General features: G+C 42.9%; 1 long non-coding RNA gene across 5 annotated transcripts in view; it reads right to left on the bottom strand.

The window, feature by feature from the left end:
• Positions 1 to 26,396, bottom strand: part of LOC116806944 (uncharacterized) — a 56,298-nt gene that overhangs the window by 17,722 nt on the left and 12,180 nt on the right. Inside the window, exon 4 of one of the 5 annotated variants that reach the window (XR_012053376.1) lies at positions 3,557 to 3,922. The exons of 1 other annotated variant lie outside the window; for it this stretch is intronic. This is a non-coding gene — a long non-coding RNA (uncharacterized lncRNA). Of the gene's footprint in view, positions 1 to 3,556; positions 3,923 to 8,412; positions 9,525 to 20,971; positions 21,433 to 23,299; positions 25,602 to 26,396 lie in introns of those variants that run through there. 3 more of the 5 variants (XR_012053377.1, XR_012053375.1, XR_012053379.1) reach the window with 3 other exon arrangements.

Below are 26,396 nucleotides of genomic sequence, written 5' to 3'. Positions count from 1 at the left end.
GCACACCCCGGAGCGTGCCTGTCTCTCAGAGACCTCTCCCTTCCACCTAGAAAGTTCCATCCAGGGCTTCGAGTGATAGGCTGGTCTCTGGGGTCCTCTCCCTCCCTCCTACCTCATTGGAAGTTTCCCCTGCGTGTCACCCCTGTTACCACCCCCAGGTGTTATCCCATTGGTTGGCTGCTGTTTCCTCCCCCTGTTACCACCCCTCTTTAAGAAGCAGGGCACACGGTGCCCGTTGCCTTTTGGAGCTTATCTTCTTTGAGCCAATAAACTCGGAACTCTGATACCCCCAGAAGGATGGCTCCTTGCTTTTGTCAGAGTCGCTCTGCGTGTCTTTCAGTCTGGTGGCTTCGACTTCCCACAGGCCACACCTCGTGCCCACAGCGGCACATGAGAGTGGCCTTTGCTGCCGCAGTGCTAAAGGTTCTGGGCTAGCCGAGACTTGGTAACCTAGCAACAGCCCCGATGGCTCAGCTGTAGACTTCTCGCCTGCCACGCCGGCAGCCTGGGTTTGAATCCCGGCAAAGCCACTAGTGCTAGCAAGACTTGGGAAGGCACAGTGACAGTCTTTTTCCAGCTGAAGCAGGTCTTTTTGGCTTATTGGCATCTTTTTAAAATACAGTCTTTCTTGGAGGAGAAGATCAGTTCAGTCTGTGGCTACCAAGAAAAAGTTTAGCTAAAAGTTACTTTATCATCTCCTTCCACTTAGAATTTCTCCTTCCAACATCTCAGGTCCCAGGCTGTTTCTCTTCCTCTATTTCAAACTGAGGAGGAGGAAAATTTCACAAAGCTTTTATTTTCTCAAGGATACGTTAAAAGTCCCGACTCCCAAAGATGGCTTGCTGCCCAGGCTCTAGCTCCCACAGCCCGGCTGGGCACCTTGTGGCCCCGCCGCTCTTCTCCTTCCCCGCGGTGAACTGCTGGCAAAACTACTGTTGTCTCTTTCTCTCTCTTGGGAGAGAGAGAGACTCTGGGGGGGGAAAGGAAACATCTTAGATTTCTCCACCCTTCCATCTGCAGGGGGCCAGCCCGGTTCCAGTCCCTCCACCCTTGGGCCTATCTCCGAAGGCCACATGGCTTTTCCCCTCCCCCACCTAGCTCGTTGCCGGGCAGGGGAGAGCCTGCACTGCACCCTGACCAGAACTAAAGAGAGTGAGTTCTTCTGGGAATTCTGCTTTTAACCCCTCTGTGTTCTCAGAAGCGTGTCTACTTTCAATTGGTCAATGTCTAAATCGACCTTTTCCTTCCAGAAATTTTTTTTTTCCGTGTTAAACCACGACAGCGGGGAAACCCAATCAGCCAGTGGGAGAAGACATGGGAGTGGCCCTCCGAGGGGAGGACAGCTGGGGTATCCACTTCGGAGGGAGGAGGGGAGGGGCCCCAGGCCATTGTCCAGTGACCCAGGAGGGGTCAGGGGCATGAGTCAGGGTTTTGGGGATTGATGGTATACACAGGTGCTGATGGGATAACCTGGGATGAACCAAAAAGGGCACAGGGGGGTACAGAGGGACAAACCATTTTGAACCTGTATACAGTGGAATCTAAAAACACAACTCCACACAATACTGGTTTAATTAAACATGGTCAAGAATGTCTGGTAGAAAGGGTCTCAGATCTCAGTTTCATTCTGCCTCACCTGATGGTACCTCATAAGACAAGTGAGTGTAAAGCATCTGTTTTGGTCTGGGTGTATGTTTTCTCTTGAATGCTGCAGTACTTAAGTTTGGCAAATTAGCACTTCCGTGAGCATTCAATTTGTAAAAGTCAGTTTTGGATAATAGTTATGGACTAAAACAATAACATTCCTTTGTATAAATTAAATAATTCTTTAAAGAAATTATTAGGCTAGGAGTTATGTACAAAAGAAACCAACAAGCATCCTTGAAAGGAAATGTGAAATGTTATTGAAATGCAAAACACTTCCGCTAATAACTGAAACGGTAAGATTTTTGGAATAGGAAAACAACACTTTACTGAAAATTAATGCATATTTGAGAAGACAGGGATGTAGCATTGCCAATTATAACTAAAACTGTGAAGGCATACACAGAAATTAATATTGGGATGGTACTTGCTTTTATAACTCTCTGTCAAGTCTGATGTTTGATGGCTTTATCAAAGGAGTTTTTTTAATTAGTCACCAGAAATGGGTCCTGCGGACAGAAACTGCAGCCAACAGAAACCGCAGCCTCCCCTGCTAGGCACTGCAGTTGGAAAGCAGCAGTGGTGGGTTTGAGTTGTGGTAGGGAGTGGGGCTCTGCTCTGTTCAAAGGGCTTTGGCTGTTGGAGAGTCCCCCAGTCCCAGGGAGCTGCAGCCCCGGCCGGGACAGAGACCATGGCTGTGGGTCTCGCTTGCCGGCACTGGCTGGCTGGAGGATACCCCAGTCCTGGGGACTGCAGCTGTGGCACCGGCTCGTCAGCAGCAGCAGGCAGTAAACCAGAACCTCAGCTACAGTGGGAGTGGTGTGGTGCGTGGCTGCGCTGGTCCCCCATCTCAGCGCCTCTCCCCCAGGATGCAACAGCACCACAGCCCCGCAACCATCAAGCTGTGTTGCGACCAGGCTTTCTCGGTCCCAGTGTGGCAGCTGCTGTCTGGGGGCTTTCTAAAGTGGTGGCTCAGCACAAGTGGACCCCCGGGGGTTGAATGGAAAACTACAGTGCCGTGCTGTTTCAGCAGTGGCAGCAGCGATGGCATCATCTCCTGTGTCCTTTGAGTCTGTAGTTGGTGTGGCAGGGCTTGGCAGAGCAACAGCAAACTCCGCTCCGCAGCCAGGCGCTGTCCTGCAGGTGTCAAGGCATCTCATAGCACAGCCGACTGGATGCCTCGCAGTAGCAGCAAAGTGACTCCCTGCCACTACCAAGCGCCGCTTCTGGGGTCCCAGCTGGGGCAGTGTAAGAGACGGTCCAAAGTTCTCCTCATTTTTGCCTCACGATCATCACAATGATAGTAAAAGGGTTTTTAAATCATGAGATTTAGGGTTAACAAAAAAAAAAAAAAAAAAACTTAGTAGGCTTTGGAAAGGTAAATACCTTTAGCACAGGAAGAAATAGTACTATGTAGCTAGTACATGATAATTGATATAATTGTTAGATGTGACGACTGTTTAGTCATTAAATATAATTACTGTTTAATCAGAAAGAATAATCATGTGAAACTGTGGTCATGGACCTAAGAAAGGATCACTATAAACTCATGCCAATGTATACAATAGAACAATGTAAGTTTAATAATTAATGTGTAAGTTATACAATGATAGGGTATAAAATACGTTCAGCTCGAAACCTATGGCGGAGTCAGATCTGAGTTTCTACTCCGACTCCCAGAGCTCTTAATAAAAGCACCTGCATATAATCATATCTCGTGCTTATGTGTTTCCGAACGCTAACATTTTGGTGACCCAGATGGGACCCTGCGAGCGCTGCTGAGGACCCCACGACCCGATCACGCTCCAGCTGGCACCGAGGGACTCTCGGGGAGCCCATCTGATTTATTAAAAAATATGGATATTGATCTAGTATCGATATCCAACTGTGAGGGACAAAATCTCTCTAACAGTTTAAAGTTAGAAAGTGTATGTTTATTCGACGCCGGGCAGCGTGCGGGATAGCTCCCAAATACACACCGCGCCTTCTAGGTGATTACAGAGTCTTTTTATCCATACAAGTATTGAATACACAAAATACAAATACATATTCATCATTTTAGTACATCCCATTCCCCGCTTCGTATGCTAATCACTCCAAAAGCTATTAAGCATCCGTAGTTTGTCCCTTGAAATGGGTCGGTGGTCCCTTTCATGGGGAGGGGTACCAAAATGAGGAAGTTAATGAAGTCTTCCTCATTCTGACCTTTCACTATAAAGTCCTGATATGTCTTAAGCTGTGCTAATTCATCAGGTTCATTGGGATCCCACACTGGGTCCTGAAAAGGAAATACATCTTTAATATCCTCTTGTTCTTTTGAACGACAAAAAGCACAAATTCCAGTCTTAGGTATTAGCCACCTGTACCCTTTTCAGACCCACAAATCCTGACAGACTACACACCGAAATACAATCCACGGATTACAATAACAATCTTTATTTGGGCAGGGGAATACTCCTGAACCTGGCTTTCGGTTCCTGTTTCTCCCGGTCCTGGTCATATAGCTATGCCAGCAAACAAAAGGGGTAAAATAATTTGTTAGTTAATTTTCACCTTTTCTCCCTTCAAAACAAGGTTCAGAACAGCAGCTGTTAAGGAAAAACTTGTGTATACAAAAGATAAGGGAAAGAAAAAAAAAAACAAAGAAAAAACAACAAAAAACCAAACTTCACTCATTAAATCAAATCCTCTGTTATGTTTTGCTCTGGGTATATTACTGTAAAAATTCGTTTAAAAACTGTATTCAACCTTTCATACACTGTAGCAAGTTTGCAGCTAAAAGCCAAGCATATCTCCTGTCGCACTGTAAACAAAGGACAAATGGAAATCTTACAAACTGTCAGTCCAGTTTCGACCGAAATTTCGTGACTCCACACGGCACTGAGAGCTGTGTGAACCACTCCTATAGCCTGTTCTAAAAATTTTCGGATTTCTGACCAAATTTCTCTCACCCTTTGATTGAAAATGTTACAAAATGCAAAGTTCGGCTGCGTATTCGCAGCTGCAAAACCGGGTTTCTCTTTTTCCAGGAGGACCTAAATTCTAATAGTTTAGGCTCACAAAAAAACACCCTGGGGTTTTTCACAACCCCAAACACATTCAACAAATGTTCTAACAAGGTCTTCCTAAAATCACACAAACTTCAGTCAAAACACAACACAAATCTTTCAACAAGGAGTGAAGGGGAGGGAGGAATAAACTACCAGCAAACACTCACTCGCTAAACCTGGGGTTTTCCAGGCAGTTGAAAAATGTATCTTGAGGTCACAGAGCCTGAATTCTCCTCTAGTTATCTGGGAGACAAATGACCTTCTAATCACCAGGACTATCTTAAAAGTATTTTAGGCTTTTCACTTCACCCTCTAGCTATAAAACAAAAATTCAACTTACAAAGATTTTCATCCAACAACATATCAAATAAAATTTTCACAGCCAAAAGCACACGCTGCCCAAATTCACACAAATACACACAATCTAAGCACCATGCAAATACTTTAAATCAGTCTGCACTCCCAAAGGTCAGTATTTCTTTACAAAGCAAATAACAATTTCACAAACCTCTTAGAACTTCAAGTTCACAAAGCTCCTAAAAACACTTACAAAAATTATTAACACACGCCAAATCACACAAATTATAATGCTCACAACACTAACTCTTACAAACCACAACAAATACAATGCTCAAATAGTTTTCCACAGCCTAAACACACAAAATCACAAACTCATTAAACAAACACGGAACACGGATCCGGTTACAATACACACATACAGCGCTCGGGGCCACAACCCAAATTGTCATAGCAGGACGCTTCGCGTCCCAAAGTTCAGACTAACCACCCAAATTATGAATTACTAAGGTGCACCTTTTAAATTACAAACTGAGATCAGAGCCACCCCTGCTCCAATCCAAATCCACAACACCACAGCCGCTGTCTCCTCTACGAGACACAGACTGCTAAACCTCTGGTACTGCTGCCTCCTCTACGAGACGCAGACTACCAACCTCGGATATGAGATGTCTCTCGTGTCTTTTTAACTGCCTATATAATAAGGTACCTTCCCCCAAATATAAACATACCTCTTGTCCGTAGTCCAGCAGGTTCCGGTCTTTCCCCGGGTAGTCAGCGAGATCGCAGGATCCCTCTTCCCAGAAATTTCTGGGTGGGCGCCCAGAGCGGTCCTGGACCCCACTGGCCCCACGGCCAGAGAGAGCAGTCCTCCTGGCTGGCTCGCCAAAATGATTTATTAAAAAATATGGATATTGATCTAGTATCGATATCCAACTGTGACGGACAAAAACTCTCTAACAGTTTAAAGTTAGAAAGTGTATGTTTATTCGACGCCGGGCAGCGTGCGGGATAGCTCCCAAATACACACCGCACCTTCCAGGTGATTACAGAGTCTTTTTATCCATACAAGTATTGAATACACAAAATACAAATACATATTCATCATTTTAGTACATCCCATTCCCCGCTTCGTATGCTAATCACTCCAAAAGCTATTAAGCATCCGTAGTTTGTCCCTTGAAATGGGTCGGTGGTCCCTTTCATGGGGAGGGGTCCCAAAATGAGGAAGTAAATGAAGTCTTCTTCGTTCTGACCTTTCTACCTTTTCAATGCAAGTATGACAAATGAACTCTTGGTAGAACTCCCATTCTTTGTCTTCAATTGGTTTCAGAACAGAGGAGGCCCACAATTGTCTTATGTTCCTAAAAGCTATTTTTCAGTTTCTATATTCTTCATTATAAACTCAGCTAACTAAACATTGTACTGACAAGCAATCAATTATTAGTTAACTACTATCTTTTAACTTCATCAAGGCCTACTCATTTATTATTATTTTAATTAACTCTAGTAAGGCTTATTTCTAACTAAAATCTTAGCTCCTCAAAATTTCTAAATGCCTTAAAGTTTACGTTTCACATCGGCGCCGCGACCCTCCGCCGCTTACAACGTCCCCTGGAGAGAGGTAAGGTGCTTTTAATTTGGTGTGGAACCTGCCGATAAGACGCAGCGAAAGCTACGCTCGGTTGGGTTAAAGGAATTCCTGTGGTAAAGCCTGGGCGCCGTCCGTTAGACATCGTGAAAGCGTTGCAGGTTCGGCAATTTGTGGTGTTTTGTAGCTGTAATATGGAGAAGCTTAAAGGATTTTGGGCGGCAATGCCCCCATACCACGTTCTTCTCCTTTGGGGTGCTCATTAGCACATTGGAAACAAGGTAATTTTGGGCAAGGCTTGCATAAGGGTAAGTTAATTGATTACTGTAATACATGGTGGCCAGAATATGTCTTGGAAGGTGGTGAAAAATGGCCACCGAATGGAACATTGCAACATAACACTATTTTGCAATTGATGTTGTTTTGTAAACGCGAAGGAAAATGGGATGAGGTTCCTTATATTGATTTGTTTTTCCACTTGCGAGATAAGCCGGAATGGCAGATTGAATGCGGATTGATGGTAGTTAAGACATCTACAAGTGATAAGTGTGAGGTTTGTGTGAAGGAGAAACGTTGTTTAGAACATTTTGCGTTGATAGAAAGTCTGAATCGGAGGAACGATACAGATGTTGATTTACAAATAGCTAAAGCCAGGGAATCTCAGAAAAACAGAAAGCTGGACAAGACAAACGCAGGTTCAAACCAATGTGGTTAATCAAGCGTTTTCCGTTTATTCAAGATAAGGTGGTAGTTTATATAAGCTTCCACATAGTTTACAAAAACAAAGACACTCTAATTGGTAGGCTAACATTGTTTACCTTTTCCTTAAAACGGCCTACACGTTACACCATAAAACCTATACTAATTCACACCCAGACAACCCAGTGGTCCCCACAACACCTTAAGACTTTTTTCTATCTGCGCCACAAGCTCTGAATTTCTAACTGCGTCAGAGGCTTGAAGGCCTCACCAGGCCTCAATCTGAGGCCTAGACTGGAGTAGCTCAAATTTCATAATTCATGTCCTCTTTCTCTCAATAATGCTGCAACAATTCCCTCTTTTTCTTTTTGAGCTACTCAGGCTGGAGTGAAGGCGCAATGAACTAATTTTTGCACACACTGTAAAAACATGGTATAACAATTAAAATAACTATAAAGATAAAAAAAAAAGTACAATACCAAAACGAATTAAATCTTTGACTCAGCCAAAAAACCTAAAGAATTGAGCCAGTTATCAAATGGAGTGTCCACTACGGTAAGTTTTTTCTCATGTTCTTTCAATTGCGTTAACTGTTTATAAATCGATTGAGAATGGTCAGACAATTCATGCAGCACATGCCTTCAAATTCTTCGCACCCATGTCCTTGTGCTAAAAGAAGGAAATCAATTGCAGATCTGTTTTGTAGAACCGCATGATGGGTATCGTCTACATCTGCAGCAAGCTCACTTATCAATTTAGATGTGATATTAATTTGTTTTCCTGTCTAGCAGGCTAGAGTTCTCAATTGTGTGAGCGCTTTTGATGAGGCAACCCCTGGGGCAAAGAGTGAGGCTACTACTACAGAGGCACGCCCCCACAATGACACTATATCTTTACAATTAGGGTCCATTTGGAGAACACTGCGTTTGGCTCGTTGAGTCTTCTGAGGGAATTCGAGAACCTGATGTATGGTGGGAGCAAAAGGCGTCAACCTACCGATATAACATGGGCCTCCCCTAGCATTTTGAGGGACTGCTGACCAGGCTCGGTCCCCACAAATGAGGAAGGTTCCTGGGGGCAGTTTTCCTGCACCACCTCTTGGCGGTGTCACAGATTGAGTCAAATTGTTACAATATTCTAAATAGTTGTAATACAATGGTGATCTGGGAGACAACCAAGTGTCGTCATCTGTCAATTTTCCATTTTCTTGAGTTGGTTTGGTAGCATAAGATCCAAATATCAAACAGTAATTTCCTGGGACAGAACCCAAAAGACTAAATTCTTGAAAACTGTCATCAGTAAATTTAAGGTTTTGCACAAATGCAACAGCTTGCGCTCCCAGAGTGCTATTTAAATTTATTTGAGCTCGGGTCCAAGTTTTGAACTCTGCAATGGGACCCAACGAGACTCCAATTAAACAAGTATAAAAAGGGGGTTAAACGGTGTGGCTAACAACAGGCAGAATTAATCTTGCCTAGTTTGTTTGGCCCAAGTGATCCACATATTTTCTCTCTTGTCAATGTCAAGGATTCCAGATACTTCAACAACCAAAACACTGCTTAATAAAAACATTGAGGCCCACCACATATTTCTCAGGTTTTTGAATGCCCTGCTTAACATGAAAGAAACAATCTTAATTCTAAACATAAACTATAACTTCTAATAAACTAACTTCTGATAAATCTAACTTCACACTTATAATATTTCAACTTATTTTTCTGTACTCTACAAAATTAATTTTCATCAGAACTGGATTCATCAGGGATGTTCCAGGCAAACTGTTGTTGTTCACGTTGTTATCACTGCGGGTTGATATCTTTTTCATCTATTTTTAAAATTCTGTTTCTGCCTTTTCGTATCAATGCAGCAAGAGCATCTGTCCTGCCCAGACGTCTTGGTTGGACGGGTAAAAACACCCACTCAAGTAGAATTGCTGTTGATCCACGTTGGGACCTCCCTCTTTTTCTTTTGCCATTGAAAGACAATGGCAAGATGAACAGAAAAATCACAGGCATTACTAAAACTCATTAAAACTTAGCAAAAAAAAAAAAATTCTATAACATCATTAAAAACACACTTATAAAAAAAAAACCTCAAAGCCCACGATCTTCTGTGGGTGAAACACAAATCTTTGCACAATCCACTTTTGCTGTGCATCCTCTGATCCACTTGTGGAGAGATCAGTGCCCTCTTGCAATTGATAAGTTCCACATTCTTCACTGAAATCCATCCAGATTCTGCACCTGTTAAAACACAAACAAACCCAACACCCCCACTGGGACTGGAGGGTCCTCTCTCAATTCTGTTCCCTAAAACTTGCATGAAGAAATGGAAATATCAACATCTTTGTTATAAACATGAAAAAACATTAAGAACAAAACAATGCACATAGTAAAGAAACTAACAACAAAGAAAAATCAATCAGATAATACACAATCAATATTACATATAAAATCACAGTTACCAAGTGCTACACTATCAAATTGTCATCCCAGAGTCTGCAGCAGCTGAAAAACCTTAAAACAACAGAGATTTGGATAAAACATGTCCGGATCATGTCTCTCCAAACTCCCTTTGAGGCTGAGCTGTCCTGTATGGTCAAATTGTCAAGCCAAAAGGACTTGAATACTTTTTGATGCAGAAAACATCTGGATCAATCACACCATCCACGTAGAGCCAGAGCTTGGCCAGAGCTCGAACTCTAATTGGAGGATATGTTTAAAACAAAAGTCTTAAAAATAACAGTTATAAGTGAAAAACCTTATTATTAAAAATTTATCAAAACATCAAATAATTGAACCTTTCCAAAATTTCCTTCAAGACAAAAATTCTCTAAATACAACAAACCTTTTCTTCAAAAATCTGAAAATTTGAAGTCTGAAATCTTGAACCAAAATTTGGACAAAAAAATTTTAAAAGAAGATGAATTGCAGCTGCATAGAAGATTAGACAAAAAAAAAAATCACACGAGTAATTAAAGAGTCAAAAACACAGGATCCTGAAAGAACACATCTTGCAATCAATCACCTAGAAAGACAATAAAACATATGAAAACTGACTGTAAATATTAAAACAACACCTCAATACCTTAACATCTTAATAATAATTCTTATCACAAAAATCAGACAACTTACATTATATGATCAGCTTATCAACAAGAAATGTTTAAAATAGTTTAAAACAATCTTTTCAAAGCATTCATATAACATTAGTAACAATCACTACTTATCATTACCTATAAAAACTTGACAATCATCACTTATCTTATTATCTATAAAACTCAAAACCGGAAATTGTGAACTCAATGCCAACATTCCATCTGACTGACTTTTCTCAAATCTTTGTTTTCAAAGACATTTTTGGCAATTAAATCATTATTAACATTTTCATCTTTCATCCACATTGTATTTGAAATAACTTTGATTTGCATAATGTCCATCCTTCTTGGTATCTTGGAAAACACTCGGTATTGCTATACTTTTTCATTACGTCTTCTGTCTCTTGCAAGGAATTGGACAAATGCTGTTGAAAATTTTGCTGTAGTGTTGCCATCTCGCCATCGGTGGCACTGCTGCTCTCGGCGTTGTTGTTACCGTGGCAACCAGGCTGTGCAGCGTCTCCGCCGCCATTGCTGGGTGCTGCGGGGAGGCGCCGCCGTCTCGCTCCCGTCCTTGCTGCGTCACTGTGGGTCGGCCCCCGGGAACGCCCATCTCCCTCCTCGCGCTGTTGCTCAGCAACAAGGAGCCTTCTGTCTCTCGGCCGAAGTCCGCTCCGCCCCGGGGCCGCCTCAGGCTCGGTGCTGCCCGGCCCCGCTCTGCCCGGCCCCGCACCCGCCTGCCGCTCCGTGGTCCACCCGGGCGGCTGGCCGGTGCTCACCGCCGCACCCTGCTGCTCTCCGCCACAGTCCGTTGCCTTAGTTCTGCCAACCCGTTCCGCAAGGGACGAGGAAGGGCTTTCTGTAACTTTTTCTTGCCTTTGTATCTTGCTTTGTGATCGCTTGTTTCTGCTACAATTGACATGCCGCGCCGGGTTGCTTGCCGCCGCCGCCGCTGCTGCGGGGGGGCGAGGGGCCAGCACTGCTTCTCTCCCATCTCCGCCCTCTATCACTGCGTCCCAAAGCAGCTGCCCCAACTCTTGCCATTCGGTTTCACTAAAAATCAGCGAAGGTTTTTGCAGCTTGCCTTTGCTTCTTGCCCAAAGGACCAACTGTTCTAAATCGGCTTCTTTAACTTTTTCAGCTCTCTTTGAGAGAATATGAAAGAGAAGCCGCACTGAAGCCTGCAGATCCCCATCCATGGTGAACTTTCACCCTCTCTTTCTGTCCACAGCTTACCTCCAAACCTCCGCGGGTTGCTTCGCTCTCGCTTTTCTTCCGCAAGGCAGCAACTCCGCTCCAGCTTCCCGGCCCCGGCCACGTCCACACCCGCCGTTCGGGTCTCTTGTGAACGCCGAGGTCTTCCCACTGCTCCAACGGACTCTCGCAAACAAACAACAATGCGAAGAGTCTTTTTCCTCCCGTTGGGAAACGGCCCAATTCGGAGTCTGGAGACTTCTGCTCCGTTCCACTTGATCCCCGTTCACAAAAAGTGAATTTGGGATCCCGGTCCCGTCACCATGAGGCGATTTGGACCTGAATTTTCGTCGCACGACTCAAACTCGGCTCCCCGTTACTCTAAAAGTAATTTGGGAGTCTTTTCGGAGCCTCCTGAGTCCCTGGTCCGGGCGCCACTTAAAGCCAGGGAATCTCAGAAAAACGGAAAGCTGGACAAGACAAACGCAGGTTCAAACCAATGTGGTTAATCAAGCGTTTTCCGTTTATTCAAGATAAGGTGGTAGTTTATATAAGCTTCCACATAGTTTACAAAAACAAAGACACTCTAATTGGTAGGCTAACATTGTTTACCTTTTCCTTAAAACGGCCTACACTTTACACCATAAAACCTATACTAATTCACACCCAGACAACCCAGTGGTCCCCACAACACCTTAAGACTATTTTCTATCTGCGCCACAAGCTCTGAATTTCTAACTGCGTCAGAGGCTTGAAGGCCTCACCAGGCCTCAATCTGAGGCCTAGACTGGAGTAGCTCAAATTTCATAATTCATGTCCTCTTTCTCTCAAAAATGCTGCAACAAATAGCCCCTGCAAGACCAAGAGAACCTAACCCTATCCTGCCTGCCCCTACCCCTACTTCATCACCTGCTTCACCTAATGCTATTTTGCCTAGTCCTATCTCACCCACTCAAACCCTCTCTCCCTATCCTCCTCTTCCACTATCACCTGACCCCTCTTCTCCAGGAGATGATCTAAATTTGACTGTAATGTATAAAAGGGGGGAGGATGAAAGTGAAGGAGATAGTGAGAGTAGAGATGAAAGTGAATCTGCGATACCGGTATCTCACAGGACTCGGAATTGGTCAAAGCCTGCCCCGGTCTTGGCCAGAAAAGATCTGGGTAGACGGAAGCGGACTGTGACTGCCCCCTTATGACAGGGAATCGAAGCGGAGGGGCCGGTGTTTGTAAAGATACCTTTTTCCCCTGCGGATTTAGTAATTTGGAAACAATCGGCTGGAACTTATTGGGAAAATCCTGATAAAGTAGCAAGAGTGGTAAAAATGATTATGAAAACTCAGAATCCAGATTGGGATGATATACAAGTGATATTAGACACCCTAATGGATTCTACAGAGAAAGAAATGGTACTTAAAGCAGCCAAGGAAAGGGCAAGGGAGGATATCAGAAACAGGCTTGTAACGGGAACCCTAGATGAAAATTTTCCAACTGAGGATCCAGGGTAGGATTTAAATGTACCTGGGCATATGCAGAAGCTGAAGAAATACCAGGAATGGGTCCAGATGGGTGTTTAAAATGCTGTACCTAAGACTATAAACTGGTCTAAATTGTATGAGACAAGGCAGGAAAAGAAAGAATCCTCTACTGCATTTTTAGAAAGGCTCAAAGAAGCAGCAAGAAAAGACACAGATCTCCAAACAGATACACCACAAGCAAAGATTCAGCTTGCTCTACTTTTCCTGGGGCAGTCACAGGATGACATTAGGAGAAAACTGCAAAAATTAGAAGGGGAAGAATTAAGAAATCTGGACCAATTGCTTGAAATTGCTTGGAAGGTATATAACAATAGGGAGAAGGAAATAAATAAAAAACAACAGCAAAACATCTTGGCAGTAATACTAGGGAAAGGAAACCCAGGATTCAGAGGGAGGGGCAGGGGTGGCCGTGGATGGGGGAGGGGAGGTGGACGTGGCAGAGGACATGGAGGAACTATTGTGCCAAAATTAGGATTTAACCAGTGTGCTTTTTGTCTACAAGAAGGTCACTGGAAGAACGAGTGTCCAAACTGGTTTTACCAAGGCAACCAGCCAAGCCAAGATCAAGATATTGCAAAATTAATGGTGGTAGGACAATATAGCAGCTGTCTAGAAAATAGCAAGGAACCTTTCGTGACCATACAGCTAGGTGATAGGGCAGTAAAGTTTCTGGTAGATACGGGGGCCACATACTCTGTATCGAATGATTTGCAAGGACTAATTGGGGACAAACAAACAACAATAATTGGGGCAACAGGGAAGGAGGAAAATCGGCCATTCCTACAGCCCTTAGATCTGTGTTTTGGAAAAAAGGTCCTGACGCATGAATTCCTGTATGTGCCTGAGTGTCCGATTCCCCTTTTAGGTAGAGATTTATTGGCAAAACTTGATGCAGTGATAACCTTTGAGAATGGGGAACTTTTAATGAAAATACCTGAATCAAAGACAGGAAACTTTTAATGATTAAGGAAAAACCAGCTCCCTCTATTTCTAGGGAAGTAGAAGATGCAGTAATTCCTTCAGTATGGGAAACAGATACACCTGGGAAATCTAAATTAGCACAGCCAATACATGATTTAAAGGAAGGTGCAAAAGCAGTACAAGTTAAACAGTATCCTATAAAACCAGAAGCACAACAGGAAATAGTAAAAATTATTGATAAATTCCTGAAATACCAAATTTTAAAAGAATTTGAATCAGAATATAATACACCTATATTTCCAGTGAGGAAACCCAATGGTGAGTATAGATTAGTGCAAGATCTGAGAGCAATAAATGAAATAACTAAGGACATTTACCCAGTGGTTGCCAATCCTTACACATTGTTAACATCCGTCAAAGAGATATATAAATGGTTTACAGTAATTGATCTAAAAGATGCCTTTTTCTACATACCCCTTGACAAAGAAAATAGGAACCTGTTTGCCTTTGAGTGGGAAAATCCAGGAAATGGAAGAAAGACCCAGCTCACCTGGACACGGCTCCCACAAGGATTTAAGAACAGTCCTACCCTATGCGGAAACCAACTGGCAAAGGAGCTGGAAACCTGGACAGTGAGGGGGCAAGTACCAAGAGAACAATACCTGCTGCTACAGTATGTTGACGATATAGTGATAGCCACAGAGGAGAAAGCAACCTGCATAAAGGTAACAATCAAGATTTTAAATTCACTGGGAATGGCAGGATATAAGGTATCTAAAGAAAAAGCACAAATTGCACAACAGACTGTGATTTACCTGGGATGTGAAATCTCACAAGGGCAGAGAAAACTGGGTACTAACCATATTCAAGCTATTTGTGTCATTCCAGAGCCTCAGAATCAACATGAGCTGCGAGTCTTCCTTGGGATGATAGGGTGGTGCCACCTGTGGATCATGGATTATGGACTAATTGCAAAACCCCTGTATGAGGCCCAGAAGACGCAGCCATTTACCTGGGGCAAACCACAGAAGGAGGCTTTCCTCAAACTAAAGGAGACCTTGACAACTGCTCCTGCATTGGGGTTACCTGATTTGTCCAAAGATTTTCAGCTGTTTGTACATGAAAGGATGCGTCTGGCATTGGGAGCCTTAACCCAACGTTTGGGAAGCTGGAAAAGGCCGGTGGGCTACTTCTCCAAACAACTTGACAACGTCAGTGCTGGATGGCCTTCATGTCTGCGGGCAGTTGCAGCCACTGTGATCCTGATACAAGAAGCCAGGAAGCTCACCATGGGAAGGCACATAGATGTCTATGTACCACATATGGTAACTACTGTGTTGGAACAGAAAGGGGGCCATTGGCTCTCCCCGATTCGAATGATGAAATTCCAGGTAATCTTAACGGAGCAAGATGATGTAACATTAAAAACAACTAACCTTTTGAACCCAGCCTTGTTCCTAGGTACAACATCTGAAGAAAGCCCACTGGGACATGATTGCATGGAAGTAATAGAACACACCTGTGCAGCTAGAGCAGATCTGAAAGATGTCCCCCTAGAACAGCCAGACTGGGAGTTGTTCACAGATGGAAGCAGTTTCATGGAGAACGGAATCAGACACGCTGGATATGTGGTAACAACAATCAATACAGTGGTAGAGGCAAAAGCACTGCCACCAAATACATCCGCCCAGAAGGCAGAACTGGTTGCTTTAACCAGAGCACCAGAATTAAGTGAAGGGAAAAAGGTGAACATAGGGACTGATTCAAAATATGCATTTGGAGTAGTGCATGTGCAGGGGGCCCTATGGAAAGAACGGGGCCTGTTTTCATCTCAAGGGATGCACATTAAACATCAAGATGCAGTTCTGCAGCTGATAAGAGCAGTACAAAAACCTGAACAAGTGGCAATTATGCACTGTAAAGCACATCAATCAGGAAACTCCAAAATTTGTGAGGGAAATCGAAAGGCAGATTGGAGAGCTCGACAGGCTGCTCGAAAGGTGCAAACAACAATGGCATTGGTCCCCTTAAAACTTAATGTATCTCAATTCAATTTACCTCCACAGCCAAAATTTTCAGCAGAAGATGAGAAACTGGGACATTTACTGAATGCACAGAAGAATCCAGAAGGGTGGTATGTAACTGCACACAGACAGATAGTGGTACCCCTCTTGGTAATGAGACAGGTTCTACACATTAAACATAACGAATGTCATTGGGGTGAAGAGGCATTGGTAACATTTCTAAAATGCTATTTGGTCTCAGTACGAATGTTAACAATGGCAAAATCAATAATGTCAAAGTGTGAGGTTTGCTTGAAAAATAACCCAGTGGCTAGACAACAGGCACAACTAGGAAGGGTTCGGGTAGGGATAGAACCAGGACATTATTGGCAGGTAGATTTTGTAGAATTACCAAGAACTCGAGGATACAAATATTTATTAGTAGGGGTTGATACATTTTCCGGATGGCCAGAAGCCCTTCCCTGTCGCACAAACCAAGCAAAAGAAACAGTTAAGTGGTTACTACAAGAAATCATTCCCAGATTCGGGGTGCCTCTAGGGATATCATCAGATAGGGGACCCCATTTCATAGCCCCGGTGGTAAAAGAAGTAAGTAGGTTGCTGGGAATAACTTGGGACCTCCACACACCATGGAGACCCCAGTCAAGTGGACAGGTGGAGAGGATGAATCAAACACTAAAGAGGCAGATCAGTAAAATATGTCAAGAAGCCAAACTGCAGTGGCCACAGGCTTTACCAATAGCATTACTGAGAATCCCGATAAAGCCTAGGAGTGGGATGTCAGTCAATCCTTATGAGATATTGTATGGGAAACCATATGAATCTCCTGGACCCAATCCAAATATACACGTCATGGGAAAACGGGAAGTATGTAACTATGTTCTGTCTCTTGGGAAAACTTAAGCACAACTTAGGAATGCCCTCGTGTGGAATAGGCCGCTGACTCTCGAGAATCCTGTTCATGACATACATCCAGGAGACGAGGCGTACATCAAGAATTGGAATGAAGAACCACTGAAAGAAAAGTGGACTGGACCCCATCAGGTACTACTGACCACCTTCACAGCAGTCAAGGTAGCTGGAGCAGAGTCCTGGATACACTACACTCGAGTGAAGAAAGCCCATCCTAGACTGCGGACTGTGTAAACTGTGGGACCAACAAAGCTGCAGATAAGATGTGTTTAATTATTTCAGGAATGTTACCAATAATTGTACCAATTCTCCTTTCATGGTCTTTGGGATGTGGAATGCAAAAAGACCAATTAACTACTCTTCATTCTAGAATGAAGAGAGAGGTCCAGGCAGAAACACAGGTGATAAAGGTTTCCAATGCAATTCGGGCTAAGAATGTAATGATTGGATTAGTTAAAGATTTTGCCAAAATGCAGAACACTAGCAGAATAACTGCCTGTCTGCCAATACCTAAGGCAGCGGGAGACCCAATAAATTGGGGAATCATAACGACAAAACTGCCTGAAAAACAAAAGAACAAAACTGTTATATGCAAACAGGTACCAGAATCAAGACAGGTAATCAAGGTAACCTGTAAAGTAATAGGACAATGGTTGCATCCTTTGAGTCAACGAGACTGTCTTCAAAATAATGGCACAATAGGGTATCCAATAGAATGGGGAGGAGGCATTCCAAACCAATGGCAATGCTACTTACCACATTATAAAAAGGTTACAGAAAATGTTACAGAAACCACTCTGGTGTGGAAGTGCGAGGCAAAAGATCACAAAGGTCAAATAGAGCCTTGGGACAGTGCGTGGTCTCTAAGTATAATTCAAAAATTCCAGTAAATGGCTGCCACTCCTTAGTGCATTACATGGGAAGGTTCAGAAAATGAAACAGATCCAGCAGTAGTGAACACTGACACTAGTAGTAGAACAAAGACAGACAAAGTAAGTTGGTGGGCATGTAATAAAACTTATGATTGCACCTCTGATGACATAGAAATAAAACAAATTCCACCACTGGCAGTAGCCTTACAAATTGGTTGTGCCTGCAGAGGTATCAAACACAGGGTAAAGAGGATTATAAAATACTCATAGGATGTACCAAGAGTACACTCCAAAGTTCAGGACAATTCGTATGGGCAACAAGTGATGGTACCTGGACAGCCCATCCACCTGTAGATGGGAAAGTAAAAGAAATCACTTTAGGCCTCCCTACTTTGTGTCCAATTTGGAAAAAGTCCCAATTTAAGGGAAAATATGAACTTCTGCACATGAGAACAAGACGAGAAGTTCCAAATAATGAAAATCAAGATGAAACCTGTCAAGAACCCTCTAGTGGAGTGAAATTTGGGTGGGCCTTAGAGTCTTTGCTTGGTCCTATAGCAAACTATCATAATAAAGAAATTTTGTTCAAACTTACAGGTCAGGTAGATAGACTGGCTAAGGTTACTAGGGAAGGATTTAAAGAACTAAATGTACAATTACAAGCCACCACAAAAATGACCTTACAAAATCGATTGGCCTTAGATTTGTTACTCCTGAAAGAGCATGGAGTGTGTGGATTTTTAAAGGGATAGATTGATCATTGCTGCATCCACATCCCAAATGTAACTGCAGATGTAGAACATGACATCAATCAGTTAAAACAAATAGAGCATGAAGTACAAGAAGAGCAGAAAGATTTGACTACGAGCTGGTTAGACAAAGTCTTTAAAGGGTTAAGGTGGAATGTGAGTTCATGGATTAAGTCTATCATTGAAAGTATAATAATCCTATTAATTATGTTCTTAGTAATTTGGTTAGTCTACAGTGCTCTAAAAGGAGAAATACGGAAGAGGACATCCTGGAACCGGAAAATAATCAAGGCACGGACACGAGACCCACACCCATCATCCTCTGATCCTCCAGTCCATGACAACGTTCACGTCAATCCTGGATTTGAAGAACATCATGTATAAACTTAGAAACTAAAGACTGTATCAAGTGAAAGTATTTGCACTTATGATGAAGTGAAAATACTTTCAAAGGGGGGAAAATGATAGTAAAAGGGTTTTAAATCATGAGATTTAGGGTTAACAAAAAAAAAATAAACTTAGTAGGCTTTGGAAAGGTAAATACCTTTAGCACAGGAAGAAATAGTACTATGTAGCTAGTACATGATAATTGATATAATTGTTAGATGTGACGACTGTTTAGTCATTAAATATAATTACTGTTTAATCAGAAAGAATAATCATGTGAAACTGTGGTCATGGACCTAAGAAAGATCACTATAAACTCATGTCAATGTATACAATAGAAAAATGTAAGTTTAATAATTAATGTGTAAGTTATACAACGATAGGGTATAAAATACGTTCAGCTCGAAACCTATGGCGGAGTCAGATCTGAGTTTGTACTCCAACTCCCAGAGCTCTTAATAAAAGCACCTGCATATAATCATATCCCGTGATTATGTGTTTCCGAACGCTAACAACAATGGCAAAATCCTGAAGACCCCGATTGGAGTTCTGGCCTGGTTGAGGTGGATGCTTGCCAAGTGACTGTTTGCAGGTGTGTTTGCTGTGTCGCCACACTACACTGCATTGAGCAGGGCCTGGCAAGGAGCGGCTTGCTCTATACCCTTACATCTGCTTCACGATACCTGAACCCATAAATTTTCCCACCTCTTGGCCAAATGATCTTTCTGGGGTAACTTTGGTGATCTCCCATGGAAGAGCCCTCATCTGCCTCATGACCACTGTGACCGACAGAGATTGAAGCTCCCTCCCAAGGACTGAGACCCCTATAATCCTAGCACAGAAGCACTGGCCTGACTGAAGCAGGATGTTTGTCAAGTGGTGCCTGCATATGTGTTCACTGGACCAAGAAAACAATAGGTCTCACTCACTGCTGAAATTTACTTGCCCTGCTTCAGAACATGGATTGTCTGTACCCATTTTTCAATAGACTAATTGTTATATCGCCTTTTACCTGTTTCCCCCACTCGGCAGAGGACTATAAAAGATCCCTAAGTTAACCAAGACTTCAGTGAACCCCCACGGATGACGGCGGATCCATTGGCTAGACCACGAAGATTCCGTCTCTCCGCTGGTAGCTATAATCCCCCCCTTCCCCTCTTTCTCTCTCTCTCTCTCCTTTATCTCATTTCCAATCCTTCTATCGCATTTGCTGTAGGCACTCAATAAAAAGTGCATTTGTTGTGATCAAACTGATGCTCCCCTGCTGTTTGCCTTTTGCACTTTTGGGATTGGTAAAACGAACCATCACGTCCTAGGGGATTGTGACAGGCAGCCAGGCACGGCAGAACAGCAGAGTGGACGTTCAATGAGGGTCTGCAGCACGGTGTCTCTCCGCCCTCTGGATTGGTGGCAGCATGTTCCTTTGACAATGTGCACTGGCAGGGGCTATCTCCACAGTTTCGCACAGCAGCAGGGCACCCTGCTGGCACATGGTCCCCGCCTGGGGCAGCAGCATGGCTCAGGAGATGTCCCTGCAGGGGGCAGCAGCATGGTCTCGGGCGGCAGCAGCAGGCTCTGTGGGCAGTCGCCCCTGCCTGGGGCGGCATAGCAGCTCCTTGCGGTGGTTTTGTAGAGTGCTGTGGCTGCTCCGCCCATCTTCCTTCCCTGTGTACCCAGCGTGGTGTCAACACTTCCTGCCGCCTCAGCAGGCGTACCATCTGCAGTCCTCGCGTCCTGCTCTAATTGATTTAACAAGCCGATAACAAGCCTCCAGAGCTTTATAACATTAAGTATGGTCTCGTTGCCCATGGAGGCAGCTTCCAATCAGCTAGCCTGTTCCTAAGTTATTAAGTCTAGGGAGGCTTGTTCAGTCTTATCTACGCTGTGGCTCTCACCCAGGTCAGCAAGGCTAGAAGAGCCCACTCATCATATTTTGTCCCTCTTTTCTTTAAAATAAAAGTCCATACTGTTATAAATAAAAATTTGTCCAGCCAAATTAAAATGAAAAAGTAAAATATTTATTTTGCAATCAAATTCTATCTAGCCAGCCACAAGGAAAGAACAGTGCCGAGCCCGGGGTCAGCACTGGGTGTGCAACAAAGAAGTCAGCCTCAGCAGAGGTTTTCCTCTATGCTCACACACCACCATTCTGGTACAAGCGGTTTTTATAGGGAAAATTCTGCCTGAGGACAGGATTTCGGCAATCAGTCCTTTCTTCTATTCAGAGTCCCATAGTTTGATGAGATTTTTTTCTTGGCGATTCGATGTCCGGAGTTGGTGAATCCCTTGATGAAATTTATGGGAACGCTGCATTCACATGTATCTGTCTGGAGAATTTCCATGATACCTATCTTGGGTCATTCACGTGATGATCAGCGCCTGGGCGTCCCCATATCACTTCAGATATGGCCCATCTCCAGAAGAGCCACATCCTTTTACTTGTAAATCGGGTTTCACCTGCGAGGGTGGGGGGAACTCCTAATACAAACGTGTATACGCGAACAAATATTCAATATCACATATATCATACTAGAAATGGTGCGAATTATATCTACTACACATAACAATACCTTTAGGATGGCTATTCCTGTACTGAAGCCTACACACCCGTGTTCCCTGCGGTGTCTCTTATCCACAAAAGGGGGGAGAGTATGGATCTATCACGGCTCTCTATGCCTTTCTTTGCAGCTCAAAGGTTGCAGGCAATTCCTCCTGGTTGCCCCACAGCTCTGTGGAAGACGTTCCTCACAGCTCAAACGCTGTGGGCAGCTCATCTTGGCTGCCCCATCTGTTTCCTCACACTATTGGCAGCAGCGGTTGTGATTATGTTGGGGTCACCATTTGTCACAGTTTTGGAGACAGACAAGCAACATGACACTCTGTGTTCATGCGGCAAGAGTCAACGTTTATTGAAGGACAGCCCCTTTTATAGGGGCTTCAAATTTCCCACTCATGCAGAGGTCATTTGACACAGGTTCCAACTCTGCCCAGCTCCCTGGCCAATGATATAGGTGCATTCCTGGTTCATAGGGATTGGCTGGGGTCGCCTTATTTGAGCTTGAACTCAGCCTATCAGTAACACAGCCAGGGACTTGTTTACTCCTTGTTCTCTACTGAACTAGGCTGGTCAAGTTGGTGTCTGTTATGCCAAATTATTTGTTCAGCTATAGACCAGATATAGCTGTCACATATTCAGAGTACATTCAAGCTTTTTTTACTGAAGCAATTCAATGCCTCTTTCAACAATTCCTCTTTTCTTATAAAATGTGATGTGCGCCACAAAGATGGATCCCCACTAAAGGTTATACACATATAAAGGTTAATTACAAGAATGGTGTCTCACCCCTGCAGTTACATTTGTAAATGAGTTGATTTTCCAAAGCTAAATAATCCAGGACATTGAAGACAAAAGGAAGTCTTTGTTTTTTGCAAGAGTTACCCCTAGGAAGATTTGTGTTGAGACCATCTTAGTTCCCCAAGATTCCATGGTGTCACTTTGCTCTCCTGTTGTTCATGAGCCTGTGCTATGCAAAAATGAACGCTGAGTTCTGCCTGCCAGGGCAATATCCAAGTAGGACCTGGATTCAAGGAGGTCCTGTTGTGTCAGCAGTTGGCATTTGGTTCCCGGAGATTGCATTACATCACAGATGTCTCCTGGTTTCCGACAAGGCCTTGCTATGTCACAATGGACATTTGCTTCCTTCAGATTGCATTGAGACAACGGACACTGAATTCCACCTGCCTAGGCAATATCCAAGTCACACCTGTATTCCATGAGGCCCCGTTGTGTTTTCAGTTAAAACTTGGTTCCCTAAGATTGCATAGCATCATGGTGGTCTCCTGGGTGCCATAAGACCCTGCTGTGTCATAATGGACACTTGCTTCCAACAGATTCCTTTGCTACACAGTAGCCTCCCAGGTACCATGAGGCCTTGCTGTGCAATAATGGAGCCTTGTCATTGCCACTGGCAATGTCCCAGTGGCATCTGTGTCCCATGGGGCCCCACTTTGTCAAAGTAGAGCCTTGGATCCATGAGAATCCAGGTTGTCACAATGGTCTGCTGAGTTCCATCAGGCTGTGCTGTGTCATTGATGTCAAAATGATTTTTTGCCTTTTCTATACCTTTTCTATAACTTTGATGTATCTTCAGTATTCTAAGCAGGCATACTTGTTCCTTTTTATTCCTTTTTATTTGTATGTATGCATGCTAAAAATACTGAGGAAACATAAAAGTTATAACAGTACAGAAAAGAATAAGCAAAAAATCATCTTGGCATCAATGACAAAGTTTAGCCTCATGGAACTCAGCAGACCATTGTGTCACAAAGGAATCTGTTGGGAGCAAGTGTTCATTGGGGCACAGGAGGTCCTCATGGCACCCAGGAGACCACTGAGAAGCAATGCAAGCTCTGGGAACCAAATGTCAGCTGCAAACACAACTGGGCCTTATGGAAGGTGCCACTTGGATATTGCCAGGCAGAAGTCAGTGTCCATTGTGACACAGCACAGGCTCAGGAACAACAGGAGAGCACAATGACCCCAAGGAATCTTGAGGAACCAAGTGTCAGTTGCAAACACATCCGGGCCTCATGAAAGCCAGGAGACCATTTTGACATAATGGAAACTCATAGAACGAAGGTTCCATTGTGACACATCTGGGCCTCAAGGTACCAAGGAGACCACTGTGATGCCATGGAATCTCAAGGAACCAAGGGTCAATTATAAACACATCAGGCTCTCATGAAACTAAGAGAACATTGTGATGCAGTGGAATCTCATGGATCCAAGAATCTACTATCAGCAAGATGGCCCTCATGGGAAAGAGGTACAACTGGCACATTGCCAGGCCTACTAGAAACCATTAATTGCACAGCAAGACCTCATTGCACCTGGGAGGCCACTGTATCACAATAGAATTGGAGGGGAGCAAGTGTCCACTGTGACACAGCAGGGCCTCAAATAACCCAGGAGACAACTGTGACACAATGACATCTTGGGGAACCAAGTGTCAACTGCAAACATAGCAGGGCCTCATGTAACCCAGGAGACCACTGTCATACAATGCAAGCTCTGGGAATTAAATTATTATTCAGCAAAACTTCATACCATAGCAAGTAACAAGAAATTTTTAATTAACATTACATATTATTTTGTGACAAATATTCTTTTCTATACCATTGAAAAATGGTTTCACAAATTTTCAAGCTGAACTGTTTGTTTATTCTTACACTTTAAAAAATAACTTCTATTTTGAAGGTGTCTCAAAACACAACATCAAGAGTCACAATACATCTCAATTTCTTCACTATACACAACACATTTATTAATTGTTTAAAACTGATGCACCACCCAGCTTTTAACTACACCGCTTGCAGCTTCTGCTTACAAGGAGCAAGTCTAACATCATGGCAGCAAGAAAAATTGCTCTCTTCTCCAAAGTCACAATCTAGTTTTCAGTCACAAAATGACTATAGGTTAAGCTTCTGCTAAATGAGTATCTTAGCAAGTTTCAAAACACGAAATTAGAAATCAAAGAAAAAAACAATGGTGCATGGTATACATCTACGTATTTCCTAGAGAGAGACATTTTGGTTTGCTTTGGTTCACTTGCTGTTAAAAAATTTGTGAAAAGAATTTAAAATATTGAAAGAAATCCCATCAAGGAGATACTTTAAAGGAATTGCTAACTGCTACCTTCCATTTTATCAGAAAACTCAACCACAACACTGATAATTTAATTGAAATAATTCCTTTAAAAAATGGAATTACAGCTTCCAATGAATTAGAACTAGATGTGATCAAAATTAACCATTTCTCAAAAAAAGGAAAATTCCATAGCAGGCACTGTGAGGAAAGATATATGGTTAAAGATTCAAAGATAACAAAAGTCAGGAAGAAGAATTTTAGGGACAGGGAGGAGTATATATGCAGACCTTCACTCTAGACTATTCTGTTCAACAAGACTTAAGTATGGTTGCAAATAATCTGTAGAAGAATACTTGCGTTGAAGAACAAGCAACAGCTCCACAGAATTTCCATCTTGAAAAGTGTCAGCATTCCTATTGATTTTTACTCTGTCTAGTTTCTTAAGGCCAAGCAGTTGATAAACTCCAAATTAATCATACAGAGCTGCTAGTGAGACAGAGTGAAAATTTAACAGTCCATTTGGATTTAGGTGAAATGTGCCACTTTGAGCTTGCTAAATATGCTGTTTAGTCTAGCTAATATGCAGCCCTAGCAAAACTACCCCAGCTAAGGAAAAGAATGCAAATTTCTACACTAAAAGATAAGAAATAAGAAAGACTCCTCGGACCTTGAAACAGACAGGGCAGAGTAACCCAAGAGTTTTTTCTGTACTTTCTGACAAAAACTGAGTACAAGTGTAACTAGCTGTAAGTGTAATGTGAAATCAGCAGAATGAATATGCATTAACCTATTGTGAAATTCTATGCATATGGAAATTAGTAAGGGTAATAAAAAAGGATCAAGAGTTCTCAGAGGTACACATCCATTGAAAAGCAACGATTCCTGACATACATTCAGAGCGCTGTGAATAAACATACCCATTCCCTACAAATCTTTATTAGAATTGTGGAGTTTGATTTTTCATCCACGTTTCAACCCCCTGAAAAAAATAAGGAAGAAATCAGCCCAATGACAACACTACAAGATTGAGGGCTGTCAATAAGATAACAAAGAATTTATATCCTGTAGTAGTAAATCCATATACCTTACTATCTTGTTTAACACCTAAACGAACCTGGTTTACTGTTTTAGTTCTAAAAAATGCTTTCTTTTGCCTCCCTATCCACAAAGCCAGCCAGATAATTTTTGCATTTAAATAGAAAAGCCCTAAAAGTGAGCTCAAAACCAAGCTCACATAGTCCATGTGCCTCAAGGCTTCAAAATCTCCCACTCTATTTAGAGAACAACTTGCAAAAATCCAGAACCTTAGAAAACTCCGCAAGAAGAAAGAAGAAGACTTTCAATTTTCCTAAAACTCCAAAGAAAAAAAAGGCACAGGCATGGCAGGGTGGTGATTGCTGTGTGTTTATAATTACAAACTGTTTGTCAGACAGAGGTCTCCAGTAGACAAAAAAAAAACAAACCACAGGAGCCTATCACAAGCTAAAGAGTGCCCTCATGTCAGCTCCAGCCTTCAGACTTCAAATGTAAGTAACCTATTCTTTCTATTCTCCCAGGTAGCTCAGGACTTGAATTCATACCAGAGGGCAGTTGCTTCCAAGCAACTAGATGCAATGCCAAAAATAGCCAGGCTGCCTCAGAGCTGTAGCAGCAGTCATGCTAAATATGCAAGAAGCACGCAAGTTTACCATAAGACAAAAATAACTATACTAGTGTCCCACACAGTGTCTGCAGTACTAAAAGTAAAGAACGGCTACCAGCTCTCACCACAAAA

This window comes from Taeniopygia guttata, chromosome W, assembly GCF_048771995.1.
Source record: "Taeniopygia guttata chromosome W, bTaeGut7.mat, whole genome shotgun sequence".
NCBI lineage: Eukaryota > Metazoa > Chordata > Aves > Passeriformes > Estrildidae > Taeniopygia > Taeniopygia guttata.
This window is presented reverse-complemented; position numbering and strand designations above follow the sequence as displayed.